The sequence below is a fragment of the Caretta caretta genome, chromosome 11 (assembly GCF_965140235.1).
Source record: "Caretta caretta isolate rCarCar2 chromosome 11, rCarCar1.hap1, whole genome shotgun sequence".
In the NCBI taxonomy this organism is placed as follows: Eukaryota; Metazoa; Chordata; order Testudines; family Cheloniidae; genus Caretta; species Caretta caretta.
In genome coordinates, this window is record NC_134216.1 from 31,455,597 (window position 1) to 31,470,776 (window position 15,180).

The following is a 15,180-nucleotide window of genomic DNA, read 5'->3' on the forward strand; positions in this document are numbered from 1 at the left end:
AGAGAGGGCCATGGCATGAGGATGAAGTGAGGTATTTCACAGGTGACGGTCAATTTGCCAGTAGGTGGGGCCTCAGAAAGATGGTGACACCAGGCAAGCCAGACAGACAGACAGACAAGGAAGTCAGAAAACTGTTCCAAATTGGTCCCCCAGCAAGTGGGCTCAAATGGACAGGCAGCACGGTAGCTGATAAAGGCACTCCAGAGGTCCCAGAGGCAGGGGGGATGGAACAATTTGTATAGTGAGGGTGCTGAAAGCCATTGAACCAATCTATAAAACCTGTATGTGATGGAAACCACTTCAAGCCATCGGGTGTAACAGCAACCCCAACACCCCTAGTTTCAGCACCTCTGAGGAGGTTCTACCACACATATCACCCATCAGTCTGTCACTACACACACTGCATACTCACAAGATATTGAGCACCATATTGCAAACAATGGGTCAGACTCTCTCCCCTGATCTGACTCCTTTATACCTCTCTCGTGATACAAAAGGGCACGATACTGGTTGTATGTGGCCAGATGAGAATTCACCTGATAGAGAGGATGTCTCCGCTAGTGTAAAGTCAGAGCAGGACTGGGACCACCATCCATTCTTACGTAGGCCGCCACACAGATGGTTGATTTTTATAAATATCCATAGCTCGAAGATGGAATTCTATGACTGGTTCCTTTTCCTTGCACATTTTCCCTGGTATTGTTTCCACTTGCTGCTGGGACATGTGAATGGGTCACAGCTGTTTGGGGGGTTTTTGTTCTCTTTGTTGTTGTTTTTTTTAAAGGTCTTAGGGCAGCTTCTTCACTGCTTGGTTCTCCAAATATTTTATTCTATGGGCAAACAAAGAAGTCCATAGACCACAATTTCAGAAGTATGCCACAAATAGAAAAGGGGCAAATAATAACGTGCCATAAATCCAAATTTGAGAGAGAGACCAGCTACCATTTGGCTACAGTTAAACAGTTCAAGAAGAGAAAGGAGATAGAATACAGGAACTTTCCAAACACGCAGCTCTTTGTGTTTCTTATAGCTCCTGTATAAAAGTTGACATTACCACTTTCAGACATCAGCAAAGCAGAAAGATGGAGTGTGAAGATGCCAATACAAGTATAACACAAGCCTGAAATGCTTGCCAGATCCACCAGCCTCACCTCCTTTGACCCTAACAGCCTAAAATGAGTGAGAGAGAAAACAAGGAGTTACCTATGCTTCAGAGTTCTGAAGCTGATTAACACAAGAAATCCTATCTAGCCTGCCAGCACAGAACTGCTGCTGCTCTGCCAAGAATGCCATTTTCTGATGGCCAAAACCAGCCTCTGGGGGAGTCTGAATGGTCTGATGGAAGTTCTCTGAAATTCACTTTCATTTTCATTCAGTATATGAAGATGAACATTTGAGACTCATGAATGAGTGTCAAACGAACATTAAAGTCATCAGGATTTGTCATCTATAGTGTTTAGTACAGGCATGCTCTTGAGATCTTGAACAGAAGATTTAGGGCTTCAGACTATCACAGAATCTCAGAAGTTATATATATTTATTTCTCAACATGTCCTTCCTATGTACCTTTAAAAAGCTATATATGTCTTGAATTCCCAGCCACCAAAAGGAAATTCCAGCACATAAAATCACAGGAGTCATGGATCACACAGAATATGGATAGTGGTGGATATGGATAATTAAAGTGCAAGAAAGTTTAGAGGACCTCTGCCAAAACTTCAAAATAGGGCAGAAGTTACAGATTCTAATTCCTCTCATCTTCTGCTAGCCAGATGGATTTTCAGTGCGTTCTTTTTAGTGTCCATATTATGCAGGGGGGATAGGATACAGATCTGTTTTGTACTTCCCTTTTACTTGTTCAGTTTTAGTAAAACACCCTGGGGGTGGGAGTGGAGCGAGAGTGGAATCTCTCAAAAAGATAACTGACTCTAAATGATGCACTGTGGAGTACACAGCAGCCATATATTCATTTTTAAGCAGAGACCTGCTCCCTTTATCATCCTGAAAACTAGGACGACAAAACAGAAGCTTATAATCAATAACAATGTATTTGGGAAGTGGTGAAAGGGGCCCCCCTTTCAAAAATATAAAGCAAGTAGAATGTAATTGCTAGCACAATTCATTTTCTTAGCTGTTAATCTCTTTTCAGATGTAGAAGTCCATTTTCCCCCTGATACCGAACTCAGCTGTTTCCGGTGTCTAGCTCAAAAGGAGATTTGCCTTAGCTCTGGTTTCCTGTACAACTGTGAATCAACTGACAACTGGCCACAAGCACCAGAGCGTGAAGAGCAGTAAGGCCGCCTTCAAGATGTTCTTTGCACGGCAGCATGTATGTGAATTCTTCAAGCTACTCTAACACAGTGGTTCCCAACCTGTGGTCTGCAGACCCCCCAGGAGTCCACAGACTAATGTCTAAGGGGTCTGTGAAAGATAGACTGAAAACTGACCGAACGGAACTCAGCTCCACAGACAATAGATTTTCAAAGGGGTCCACACCTCCATTTGAAATTTTGTAGGGGTCTGCAAATGAAAAAAGGTGGAGAACCATGCTCTAATGGATAGCCAGGGAAACATCTACTTCACATAATCACCATTAGGGTTGCTAGGGAATATACTTATTCTAATTTTTAAAAAATAATATAGGGCCTGATCTTGCATTCCTTCTCAAGCAAAATTCCCAGTGACTTCAGGACAACCCCACAGTGTTCTGCAATAGTAGTACAAAACATGGCAGGTTACAAGTGTGTCGTTATATACTTTTGGACAATTACTGTATTGTTTTTAAAATTTGCAGCAATGTAGAGCACACAATCTTTTGTGCTAGGCAGGAAACATTGAATGGCTTGAAGTATGACCTGCACTACCTAGCATTCATTTTACGTACTGAAGAGGTTTGAAGCCTCACCCAGCCACTTCCCAGACATTATTCTAAAGTCCTTCACATTCACAAATCCTTTCCTGTGGTGCTTGTATACTGGTGCTGTTCAAAACGAACACCAGCAAAGGCAAGTTTCAGAAGCACAAAGTTTTTGAAAGGCAGGTGGTCAAATCACCAAAATAGGTCACAAAACCGTGAAATCAGATTTCAGACCCATAGGAATTGCCAGACTGGTAAAATTACCAGTGGGCTACAAGCGGCCTGTTCCTGATGCTTTGGAAAAAGGTGCCAGAATCCTCACAAATTGACTTTTTTATTTAAATCAATGTAAAATTTCTAAAAGGGCGAGATTTCCCAAGTACTAATAGCCTACACAAGACCATCCACACCCTTTAAAGTCCCATGCAGGGTCTGCACATCAGCTGCAAAAGGTGCAAAGCAGATCCCTATGTGCCATGGAAGAGGTCTTTATGCTGGCTCCAAACCCGACCCCAAATTTGTTTTTAAATGGTGGCATTATCATGACATTTGCTGCCATATTATTATTCACTCTGCTTGTGTGTTATACCCCTTCCCCCGTTCTGTGTCTGCTACTCTGTGTTTATATGGTGCCTAGTACAGTGAGGTCTGGATCTTGGTTAGTCCCTAACACTGCCAAAATAAACAAAAATAATGATAATGAATCTGCTCTTGACCCAGATTCTCCACACAGGTCCTGCTGTTCCAACCCCTAGGTTGAAACAGAGACCATGGAATAACTGTACTACAGTACCATGGCCTGCCCATGAGTTGGGGGTTGAACTCCATCATCCCAGTCCAATGTGAATTTTTCCACAGACTTTCCCTGGCATTGGATCAGGCCTTAAGTTTCCTGCACAAGCCCAGATGCTGGATCTGCACAGTGGTGAAATCCCACCAATTACTTGTGGGGTTTTGTTTTTTAACCAGTTTCACAAAATTATGCCCAAGTTTGCAGTTTTAATTCAGAACAATGTGTGAAGCAAATCAGATATTCCCCAGGTGCACGATACAGCTCATCTGTTTCGGCCACTTCATAGTCCCTGTCTTCTACAAGTTCCCGCTCTCCCAGCATTACAAAAGGGTGACTGTGTCACAGAAACCCTTCCTGCAGATTTAAGTTTCTTCATGGTGTTCTAACCTTGGCATTGTTGTACTTGGCGCAGATGGAATCTTTTCCCTTTATGTATAATGTGGAAAGAGATGGGCCCAAATCATTGCCCAGAGCAGAACACAGAACTTTGGTGGGGTTACAAGCTGGATCCAGATTGGATTGAGTTTTGCAGTGAACCCTTATCTCCATAGTGGGCTATACAAGAACCGGACCCAGATAATAACCACTTCATTCTCCCATCCATTGTCTGGTTCATATATTTAGACTGACAGCTCTTTGGGGCATGGACTTTTTCTTACTTGCACAGTGCCTAGAACAATGGTACCCTAATTTTGGTTAGAGCTGTAAGGCTCTACCATAATACCTACTACTCAGTAGCATAGTGGTAAAAGCAGCAGCAAGTAAATTAACCTAACCTAACCACCACATTCACCAAATGAGAAGTGGGTAAACTCCATGTACTCCAAACTCCAGAATTTAAGTGGTCCCAAGTAACAAACATACAGAACAAAGTAAGTTACCAAGCAAAATAAAACAAACACACAAATCTAAGCCTAATACATTAAGAAACTGATTACAGATACATCTCACCCTCACAGATGTTCTTCTTTCACAGACTGTACTCCTTCCTACTCTGGGCCCAATCCTTTCCCCTGGTACAGTTCTCGTTAGCTCCAGCTCAGGTGATAACTAAGGGAGTTGTCATGACTGGAAACTTCTTTGTTCTATTCTACCCCTTTTGGCACAAGGTGGGAATCTTGTGTCTGTCTCCTTCTAAATGGAAAAGCACCAGGTTTAAGATGGATTCCAGTACCAGGTGACATGGCCACATGTCCTGTGAGACCGCAAGCCTTCATTCTTCCTGGTCTGACTAACAGGAAGGCTTGCAAGTAAACAGAGCCATTTTCAACCAATTGTCCTAGTTGATGGGAGCCAACAAGATTCCAAACCACCATTAATGGCCCACACTTTGCATAATTACAATAGGACCTCAGAGTTGTATTTCATATTTCTAGTTTCAGATACAAGAATGATACATTTATACAAATAGGATGACCACACTCACTAGATTATAAGCTTTGTAATGATACCTTACAAGAGACCTTTTGCATAAGCATATTCCAGTTACATTATATTCACACTCATATTTTCATAAAATCATATGGAGTGCAATGTCACAATCTCTTTCACGGGTTTTATTTTTCATGGGTGCTTTGGTGACTGGAGTCTAATCCTTGAGCCACAGGCAGATATTGCAGGTGGTGTTGGAAGACAGGGTTGGGCCACGACTGCTGCATGAGAGTAGTCGGTCCTTGCTTTTCTAGTGTTTTTCTGCAACCAGGGCAAGGTGATTTTCCCCAAAAGTGGATGTTCCCTCTCTGTCTTTGCCAGTTATCCCTATCCTCGGCTGCTGTCTCCCAGTGTGTGGTGTCGATGACATTGGTTAGTCTCTAAGGTGCCACAAGTACTCCTTTTCCTTTTACATCTCTTGATGTTTATCTTGAGGATGTTTTTAAAGCATTTCTTTTGGCCTCCCTATTTCCTTTCTCCTTTGGTGAGGTGGGCGCACAGCAGTTGTTTTAGTAAGCGTACATCAGGCATGCGTACATGGTTCCCACTCCACCTCATTCGACGCAGGATAATCAGGGCCTCAACACCAAAGATGTTGGCCTCTGTGCGGATACTGACATTAGTGCGGCGATCCTCCCATTTTATGTTGAGGATCTTCTGAAGAAAGTGCTGGTGCTGGCATTCCAGGTTTTTCCACGTGTTTTCTATAGGTCTTAGCATAGTATTAATAGTTCAGATTAGAGAGATTTCTAGCAGTCTAAAAAAACCAGTCCTTTTAGTGTTCAGTCCTTGCCAGTGGACCAACAAAAATCAATGATAGGATGGATCTGAATGAATGCTGTTCTCTCAGTAGTGCTGGATTCTACAATTATCTAGACTGTAACATCTTTAGGGCAGGGACTCTTTTTGTTCTGTGTTTGTACAGCCCCTAACACAATAGGGTCCTGATCCATGACAGGGCTCCTATATGTTATCTTAATACAAACAGTAAATAGAAATAAATGAAACACTGAAAAATAACCAGTCAAAAACTAGTGGAAATGTAGGTCCATTAATGGCAGCAAACTGAACTAACAAATCCTGATTAGATCTTAATTTATCCCAGAGTACAAACATTTCATTCAGTTTAAAACCCATTAGATAATTAACCTGCTAATATTCTAATACAGAAGTGGCCTTTCCCTGACTATACTCTGAAAACAAGATGGAGACAAAGGGTACATCTGTGATTAAGATACAGCACTAGAATGCAGAAGGAGCGGAGGTCTGTTCCTGGCTCTGCCACAGTTTTCCTATGCAACCTAGTCAGATTTCACAAGTGATGCAGGATTAGAACAACTCATTACTTGGAAAACTTCTAACGGTCCTGTCTAACCTGTATTTTTGTGTTAATGTCTAACTCATAGGAACATACAAATTCCCTTACTGACTCAGATCTGAGATCCAGCTAGTATCAGTTCAGTATCTTGACACTAACAGTGGCCAGCATCAAATGCTTTAAAGGAAAGTGCAAGATAACATGCTATAGACAGATTTTAAATAATCTGTCCTCCAGGAGAGTCTCCACTTAACCCTTAATAGTTAGAGATTGATTTAAAACCTGAAGCATATGGGGTTTTATTCCTGGATATTCTTATTATCCATATAAATGTCCAATATCACTTTGAATCGTGCTAAGCGCAGGCTTCAGCAACATCCTATGGCAATGAGTTCCAGAGTCTAATCGTTTAGTGTGCATAAAATCATTTCTATTTATTGGTTTTGAATTTGCTGTCTTTCAATCTTATTGAATTTACTAATTTGATTCTAAATGCAAATGTAACACTCCACAAAGGTTTGTTCCTAGTTGAGAATCATCCTCATGCTTAGCTAGGGCCACATGAACCACAGACCCACAACAAATCTGCGTGTCATAGAACTAATGTTTGTAGACTGTCTACAATAGTGCTAGTTAACTGGAAATCAGTTAACTGGAGATAAAACATGACCAAAATTCTAGTCATGACAGGGCCTAAGGAAAACCCAAGTTATAAAGAAAACCGTGTTGGTGATTCACTAGATGGAAACAGAACTCTTCCCTCTAAGTCATTGCCAAAATAACATTCCAGATTGGTGTATGGAGGCTGTGTGCTGAAGGAAGTGCATCTCTCAAATGAAAAATAAAATTGAAGTCCTTCCTGTGTTCATTAATCATCCTATACATTCTTTTCCCAATACCAGGGAGTTAGCCTTAGTCTCCTGATCAAGTCCTAGTTTAGATAATTTTGCTTATCTAAATCTCCCTGAAGCTCCTATTGGATATCATTTTCTTCATGTCTTTTCTTAAAGGTTTATATAGTATTATTCTACATTAATAAGTTGAGGCGGCCAGAAATATGGTTGGTTTCCAATGGGAAATTTTTACAGAAATTCAAACAAACAATTTCAACTGAAAACCTAAATATTATGTCCAAAACCCAAAATATTTCAATTTGGAAGTGCTATTGCAAGACCTAGTGGGAGTTATAGTTCAGATCCTTAATTCCTGTTCTTCTCTATACACCAGGGTTCCTGGTCAAACTACATCTCCCAAGAAGCACTATGGGCTCCCTTTTGGAGAGGGGAAATGAAGTACCTTGGAGACCCTGGTCATGGTGGAAGATGCAGCCCAGCCCATAGAGGAGAAGGGGGAACATGAGGCATCCAAAGTAAAACTCCCCTGAGCCACTGCAGCTGCATTTCCAAATTGAAATATTGTTTTTCAGGTATTCAATTTTTCAACCAAAATACCTAATGTTTCCATGGAAAGCAGACACTTTTCCACACACAAAAATAAATTAATTTAGTCTAAATCCATTTCCTGTCCCAAAGCAGTTCCAATGGAACATTTTCAATCAGATTTACAATTCGGTGGTGGCTGTGTTCAACCCTAGAGGTTGCTGCATTTCATTGTATATCAATAGGCTATAAAGTGTTTGAGATCATTCCAAATGAAAAGCACTGTATAAATGCATCTGGATGGCTGATCAATGGCTGATGTGTAATGACTCACTGTGGTCTCTGTCCTTTTTCTAGCGGACAAGCGTGCACGTTATACAAAAAAACAAAATAAAATATCAGATTTAGGCCCTTCACCCCAGAAAAGGGAGGTGACAGGTATTAGGAGTAAGCATACTTCCCATCTCTGAAGTTGTTTCTCTAGATCAAGATTGGGGTTGAAGGGGTGAAACAACTTTCATCGTCACTGTCCATGCTGGCCCTATTCTGCGGTTAATAGAGTTCTTCATCCTAGTTCCTTTCACCAGCACTCATTCCACTTACATTTATTAAGAGCAGTTTACACATCTTCCAGTCTTCCTCCTCCACACCACTTGATTAGATGAATGCAGCTAGAGTAAAAGGAAACAAATTATGATAGACCAGAAAGAGCCTGTTTCTCTTAATACAAACTAGATAGTTATCTCAGCAATGACATCTCTTTACTTATCTTGCTTTTAGCATGTAATGTACAGTTCCTCTGTGACTCAAACCTCTTGTATTTTTCCTCTTTGTCATTATTTTGCTGATTATCTCTGCAAACAAACTGCATTTCAGTTCCTTAAGTGATTTTGTTTTATTTTACCTTTTTAAAACCAAGTGACTCATCTCCTGACACACAGGAGAAAAAAAATTAAGATCTGCCACCAGAAAAACACACACATAAGTTAGGTCAACTTGCAACTCTGGCAACTCAGTATTAACGGGAGACAACAAAATGCCCAGTAACTAAGCAACACAAATATACAGACATTAAGATTTTCAGAATCATTTAGTTTCATTGCTGTGTGTATGTGTGTGTTTGCGCACACACATGGTGGATCCTGAAAGAATTCTCTTTTCTAGAAGTTTTAGAAGCAAATTTCAGAGTAGCAGCTGTGTTAGTCTGTATTCGCAAAAAGAAAAGGAGTACTTGTGGCACCTTAGAGACTAACCAATTTATTTGAGCATAAGCTGTAGCTCACGAAAGCTTATGCTCAAATAAATTTGTTAGTCTCTAAGGTGCCACAAGTACTCCTTTTCTTTTTACGAGAAGCAAATTTGACATCTTAGCCCTGATCTGGCTCCACAATTAGTTTGTGTGTGTTGTTGCAGATTCCAACTACAGAGAAAAATCAAAATCAGTCACAAACATGTTTGTTTCCCCAAGCCTCACCCATTAACTACTTCTCTCTTTCACAGAGATCTGATTCTCCAGCTACACTTGTCTGGATGCTCCGAGGTTGTGTGCGCTCTCCCCCACGCCCTCCAACTTCTCTCTTCTCTCCACAGCCCTGGCTGTTTCACACTGTTTCTGCACTACCCTACTTCTTCATAATGATCCCTGACACACTGTGACCTTCCCATCAGTTCAGGCTTCTCTGAGTGTGTCTTCTGTGTTCAAAAGGCTACTTGTGATTTTTGTCATCTCCTGCTGTCCCATCTAGTCCTGTTTGTGGCCACTCCAATTCCTACAATCACCTGCAAGTGTTGCTAGCTCCTCAGGGCTCCTTAGATGCACTTTAAAGCAATTTCTTGCATCTGGCGCTTCCTGGGCGCTCCAGATAGTCTGAAGCTTTAAATCCTACAGACTCTGCAGTGCCAGAGGTCAGAGTCCAGTCAGTTGCAGGACCAGCTCTGATTTCTGTAGCCAGCCCTATTTTGGAGGGTTGGGGGCCAAATATAATCCTGGTAAACTATGGAATCTGAAACCTTTGAAATAATCTGATATTGACCAGTAGCCAGCTGCAACCAGCTGCTGCTCTATCACAAGTATATCAAAAGAACTATCATTTTCTTTCTCTGTACCATTACTTCTAGATCAGCTGCCTGTATTGTCCCATCCATATTCTATTTCTCGCTCATCCTTTTCTTTCTCCAGTGTCCTTGGTCTTCTTTACTGAGCCTTATTTCTAGTTGTTCCTCAACAAAGCTGAGAAATATTGGGACATTAGAGGCCAGATTCTGCATTAAACTTCTTAGGTGCAACTCCCATTGACTTCAGTTTGAGTTGTACCCTGTAACTGAAAGAACAATTCAGCTCCTAAGTGATCTTATTGGAAAGGTAAAATAAAAATGTCCCAGTTAGTTGGTCTAGTCTGAAAAATTCCATCCATTGTGAAACAAACAGTCTAGTTTTGCTGCAGTGGATATATGCTGAAAACTGCTGTGTAACATCAGAAAGATATCTATTTTCCATGTATCATGTTCTAAATGTAGAAAAAAAAAACCAACAGAAGTGTCCTATAAGGTTTTGTCTATGTATAAAATCTAAACTCAAACTGTCACATTTCAGCTTCAGAAGCACATTTTACAAAAAGTGGTATCTCGTCTCTTGGACCACAAAATTTTCCATCTCATAAGTAACATATGAGCTATGCAATGACTCAGAATAACGGTTTAAGTACCTAAATGAGTAAGTCAAGTGGCACGCAGTTCAGGCCAGAGCATGCCAACTAATTCTACAACAGATATTTAACATCTGCAGCCATATCTTCTTTCCCAATCAAGTTTAGAACTTTTCAACAACAGATATGAGTCAAATAGCCAGATTTTCAAGAGGCACAGAACACCCTCAATCTTATTAACTTAAATGAGAATTGCAGGTGCTCTGAAAATCAGGTCACTAGTCTCCACACAACTCTAGTTTATGTTTACATCTCAGATTTTCAAATATCTATAAAAGTACAAGCAGATGTTTTTGTCAGGTCTTTTATGGTAAGTGAATTTTAAACAGAGCTTTACATTTAAAAAGAAAGAACCAAGTCATTTCAAAATAAATCTAAGACGGGGTTTTACCAAGGGCTTCAGCAGCAATTCACACAACCCGTGTAATTCAGTTTTAAACTAATACAAACCAACTCAAGTGCACAACTTGGAGAAATAATTAAACTTCTGGATGATTTACACCCACAGGCAACAGCTGCATCAAAACGCAACCCCCCAAATCCCCTGCTGGTATAAATTGGTGTCACACCATTGAAATCAATCGAGAATCTAGATCAATGCTGCAGAGTGAAAGCTTGATCAGTGTATCATGATTTCACAATTCATAAATGATTTTAGAACATCTCATAGAAATTGCCAAGTAAAATATGTATAAAGCTAAAGAAAGGCTTCCAAAGTGGAGCAAACTAATACTGTAACAAATCTATAGACACATAGGAACTTCATGATTGTTGTCACTATGCTGCACGCCATGGCTACGTTGAACTTCAACAGAAAGGACGAGAGATTGTAACCATTTTGTTAACAGCAGGGATAGAACTTAGATCCTGGTCTAAAAGCACAGCTCCCTACCACAATCCGTGTTAGCGGTTGGCAGTATAGACCTACTGACACATGGCTTAACAGTTCTGATTCCACTCAAGAGCAGGCAAGAGCATGTGTGCACATGTACACCCCTCCACACACACATTAGTTCATTGCAATGTTTACTCAAGATGAATGTCATGAGTCAGTTTCAGTATTGTTGTGTTATATATAGTATCTGTATATTAATGTTTCAAAAAATATTTTCCTCTAGTGTCCACCTTCTCCTATTTGTTCTTGCAGTGTTGTCACAGCCCTGTGTCCCTGACATTAGTTCAATGTAAGAATATAATCTAATGATTCAGCATTGTGACTTGATTGAAAGACAAAACAGGAGAAGTTGAGTGATGAGGTGGAAATACAGTAAGATATGGGCCATGAAAATGATGGCAAAAAAATATCATGAAACATCTGAAAGGTAAATAGATTTATTTTTAACTCAATATATTTGAATTTTCCCCTGCTATGAAAGTCCATCTGAACTTGAATTTCATACCAACCCCAGTAATTTTTCATGTAACTTTTCTGCACCCCATCTTTCACTTCCCATATAAGTTTTTTAGCTGTTTCCTCTCCTGTAGTTATATTTTCTAGCACCTGCTATATAACACAATATTAAGAATAGAAAATGTGGATACTCATTTTCATTACTTAGTGTAGCACTTTTAAAAAGAAAAAAATTGCCCTCCATTTAGTCTCCTAGTCATTTGAAGTTTCACTTCCACAGCAGGAAAGTTTATATTTGTGTCTTAGCAAATACCTACCAGATACTCAAGAAGGAACTTGGAAAATAAAACAGGATCAGGAAATTGAAGATTTTACCATATTGTTAGGAGTCAACTGAAGGAGGAAATAGCTTTGTGTTCATGGGCAAATGCCAAAAAAATGTTTTTCATATGGTGTTCAGGATTTCCTTACCTGCTGTAGTGTACCTGTTAATGTTCTTTTCTGTTGCTAGTGAATCAGACTCAGCAATTCTGGCTTAATACCAAAAGGTGTTTGCCCTTTTATACATATTGGATCTTGGCTTATTTGACCATTACCTCTATTCCTTTCCTTGTGGGGTTGAAACGAAAAACCACATTACAGTCCAGCCTGTTGATGTTATTGTGGGTATTCAAAGAATGTTAATACCATTACAAAATGCATAATGAGCATGACTGTGCACAAGCCTTGCCTGTCTCATCTCACTTCTTTCCCTGTTGAAGCTAGTTTGAGCTAAACTCTTCTAACTTCTCTGTATAGAACTACTGCTGCAATGCCTGGGTCAATCCACCAGATGGCCTGCAGCTATCTAACCCTACTTTTTTTCCTACTGACAGGTTTCAGAGTAGCAGCCATGTTAGTCTGTATTCGCAAAAAGAAAAGGAGTACTTGTGGCACCTTAGAGAGACTAACCAATTTATTTGAGCTACAGCTTACTTCATCGGATGCATAAAAGTGGAAAATGCAGTGAGGATGTTTTTATACACACAGACTATGAAAAAATGGGTGTTTATCACTTCAAAAGGTTTTCTCCCCCTACCCCACTCTCCTGCTGGAAATAGCTTATCTAAAGTGATCACTCTCCTTACCATGTGTATGATAATCAAGGTGGGCCATTTCCAGCACAAATCCAGGGTTTAACAAGAACGTCTGAGGAATGGGGCGGGGTGGGGGGGGGAAGGGGTAGAAAAAACAAGGGGAAATAGGCTTGAATAGAGACTGGGAGTGGCTAAGTCATTATGTAAGGTAACCTAAGTTAATTGTATCCAATTCGCAAATGAATTCCAATTCAGCAGTCTCTTGCTGGAGTCTGGTTTTGAAGTTTTTCTATTGTAATATCGCAACTTTCATGTCTGTAATCACGTGACCAGAGAGATTGAAGTGTTCTCCGACTGGTTTATGAATGTTATAATTCTTGACATCTGATTTGTGTCCATTTATTCTTTTACGTAGAGACTGTCCAGTTTGACCAATGTACATGGCAGAGGGGCATTGCTTGCACATGATGGCATATATCACACTGGTAGATGTGCAGGTGAACGAGCCTCTGATAGCGTGGCTGATGTTATTAGGCCCTGTGATGGTGTCCCCTGAATAGATATGTGGGCTGAAGGTGACGGCTAGTGGCGTTCTGTTATTTTCTTTGTTAGTAGAGTAGGGGCATTAGGGGACGAGAGCTGAGGAAGCGTTGTTCTAAGTCGGCCATAAAAATGTTGGCATACTGTGGGGCCGTGCGGGTACCCTTAGCAGTGCTGCTGGTTTGAAGGTATACATTGTCTCCAATGTGAAATAGTTATGGGTGAGGACAAAGTCACAAACATTACCTGAACTTTCAGGCTTTGTCCTCACCCATAACTATTGCACATTTGGAGACAATGTATACCTTCAAATCAGCGGCACAACGCTTCCTCAGCTCTCGTCCCCTAATGCCCCTACTCTACTTGCGCTATATTGATGACATCATCATCATCTGGACCCATGGAAAAGAAGCCCTTGAGGAATTCCACCATGATTTCAACAATTTCCATCCCACCATCAACCTCAGCCTGGACCAGTCCACACAAGAGATCCACTTCCTGGACACTACGGTGGTAATAAGTGATGGTCACATAAACACCACCCTATACCGGAAACCTACTGACTGCTATTCCTACCTACATGCCTCCAGCTTTCACCCAGACCACACCACACGGTCCATTGTCTACAGCCAAGCTCTACAATAAAACCGCATTTGCTCCAACCCCTCAGACAGAGGCAAACACCTACAAGATCTCTATCAAGCCTTCTTACAACTACAATACCCACCTGCTGAAGTGAAGAAAGAGATTGACAGAGCCAGAAGAGTACCCAGAAGTCACCTACTACAGGACAGGCCTAACAAAGAAAATAACAGAACGCCACTAGCCGTCACCTTCAGCCCCCAACTAAAACCTCTCCAACGCATTATCAAGGATCTACAACCCATCCTGAAGGACGACCCATCACTCTCACAAATCTTGGGAGACAGGCCAGTCCTTGCCTACAGACAGCCCCCCAACGTGAAGCAAATACTCACCAGCAACTACATACCACACAACGGAACCACTAACCCAGGAACCTATCCTTGCAACAAAGCCCGTTGCCAACTGTGCCCACATATCTATTCAGGGGACACCATCACAGGGCCTAATCACATCAGCCACACTATCAGAGGCCCGTTCACCTGCACATCTACCAGTGTGATATATGCCATCATGTGCAAGCAATGCCCCTCTGCCATATACATTGGTCAAACTGGACAGTCTCTACGTAAAAGAATAAATGGACACAAAATCAGATGTCAAGAATTATAACATTCATAAACCAGTCGGAGAACACTTCAATCTCTCTGGTCACGCGATTACAGACATGAAAGTTGCGATATTACAATAGAAAAACTTCAAAACCAGACTCCAGCAAGAGACTGCTGAATTGGAATTCATTTGCAAATTGAATACAATTAACTTAGGCTTGAATAGAGACTGGGAGCAGCTAAGTCATTATGCAAGGTAACCTATTTCCCCTTATTTTTTCCTACCCCCGTTCCTCAGACTTTCTTGTTAAACCCTGGATTTATGCTGGAAATGGCCCACCTTGATTATCATACACATTGTAAGGAGAGTGATCATTTTAGATAAGCTATTTCCAGCAGGAGAGTGGGGTGGGAGGAGAAAACCTTTTGAAGTGATAAACACCCATTTTTTCATGGTCTGTATGTATAAAAACATCCTCACTGCATTTTCCACATTTATGCATCCGATGAAGTGAGCTGTAGCTCACAAAAGCTTAT

General features: G+C 40.9%; 1 long non-coding RNA gene across 1 annotated transcript; it reads right to left on the minus strand.

Annotated features, from left to right (window-relative positions):
• Positions 1 to 5,114: 5,114 nt before the first annotated feature.
• LOC142068447 (uncharacterized) lies at positions 5,115 to 9,336 on the minus strand. The gene is made up of 3 exons (XR_012664278.1): positions 9,253 to 9,336; positions 8,382 to 8,449; positions 5,115 to 5,793 (listed from the first exon to the last, which is right to left on the minus strand). It is a non-coding gene; the product is annotated as an uncharacterized LOC142068447 (long non-coding RNA).
• Between the last annotated feature and the right edge of the window lie 5,844 nt (positions 9,337 to 15,180).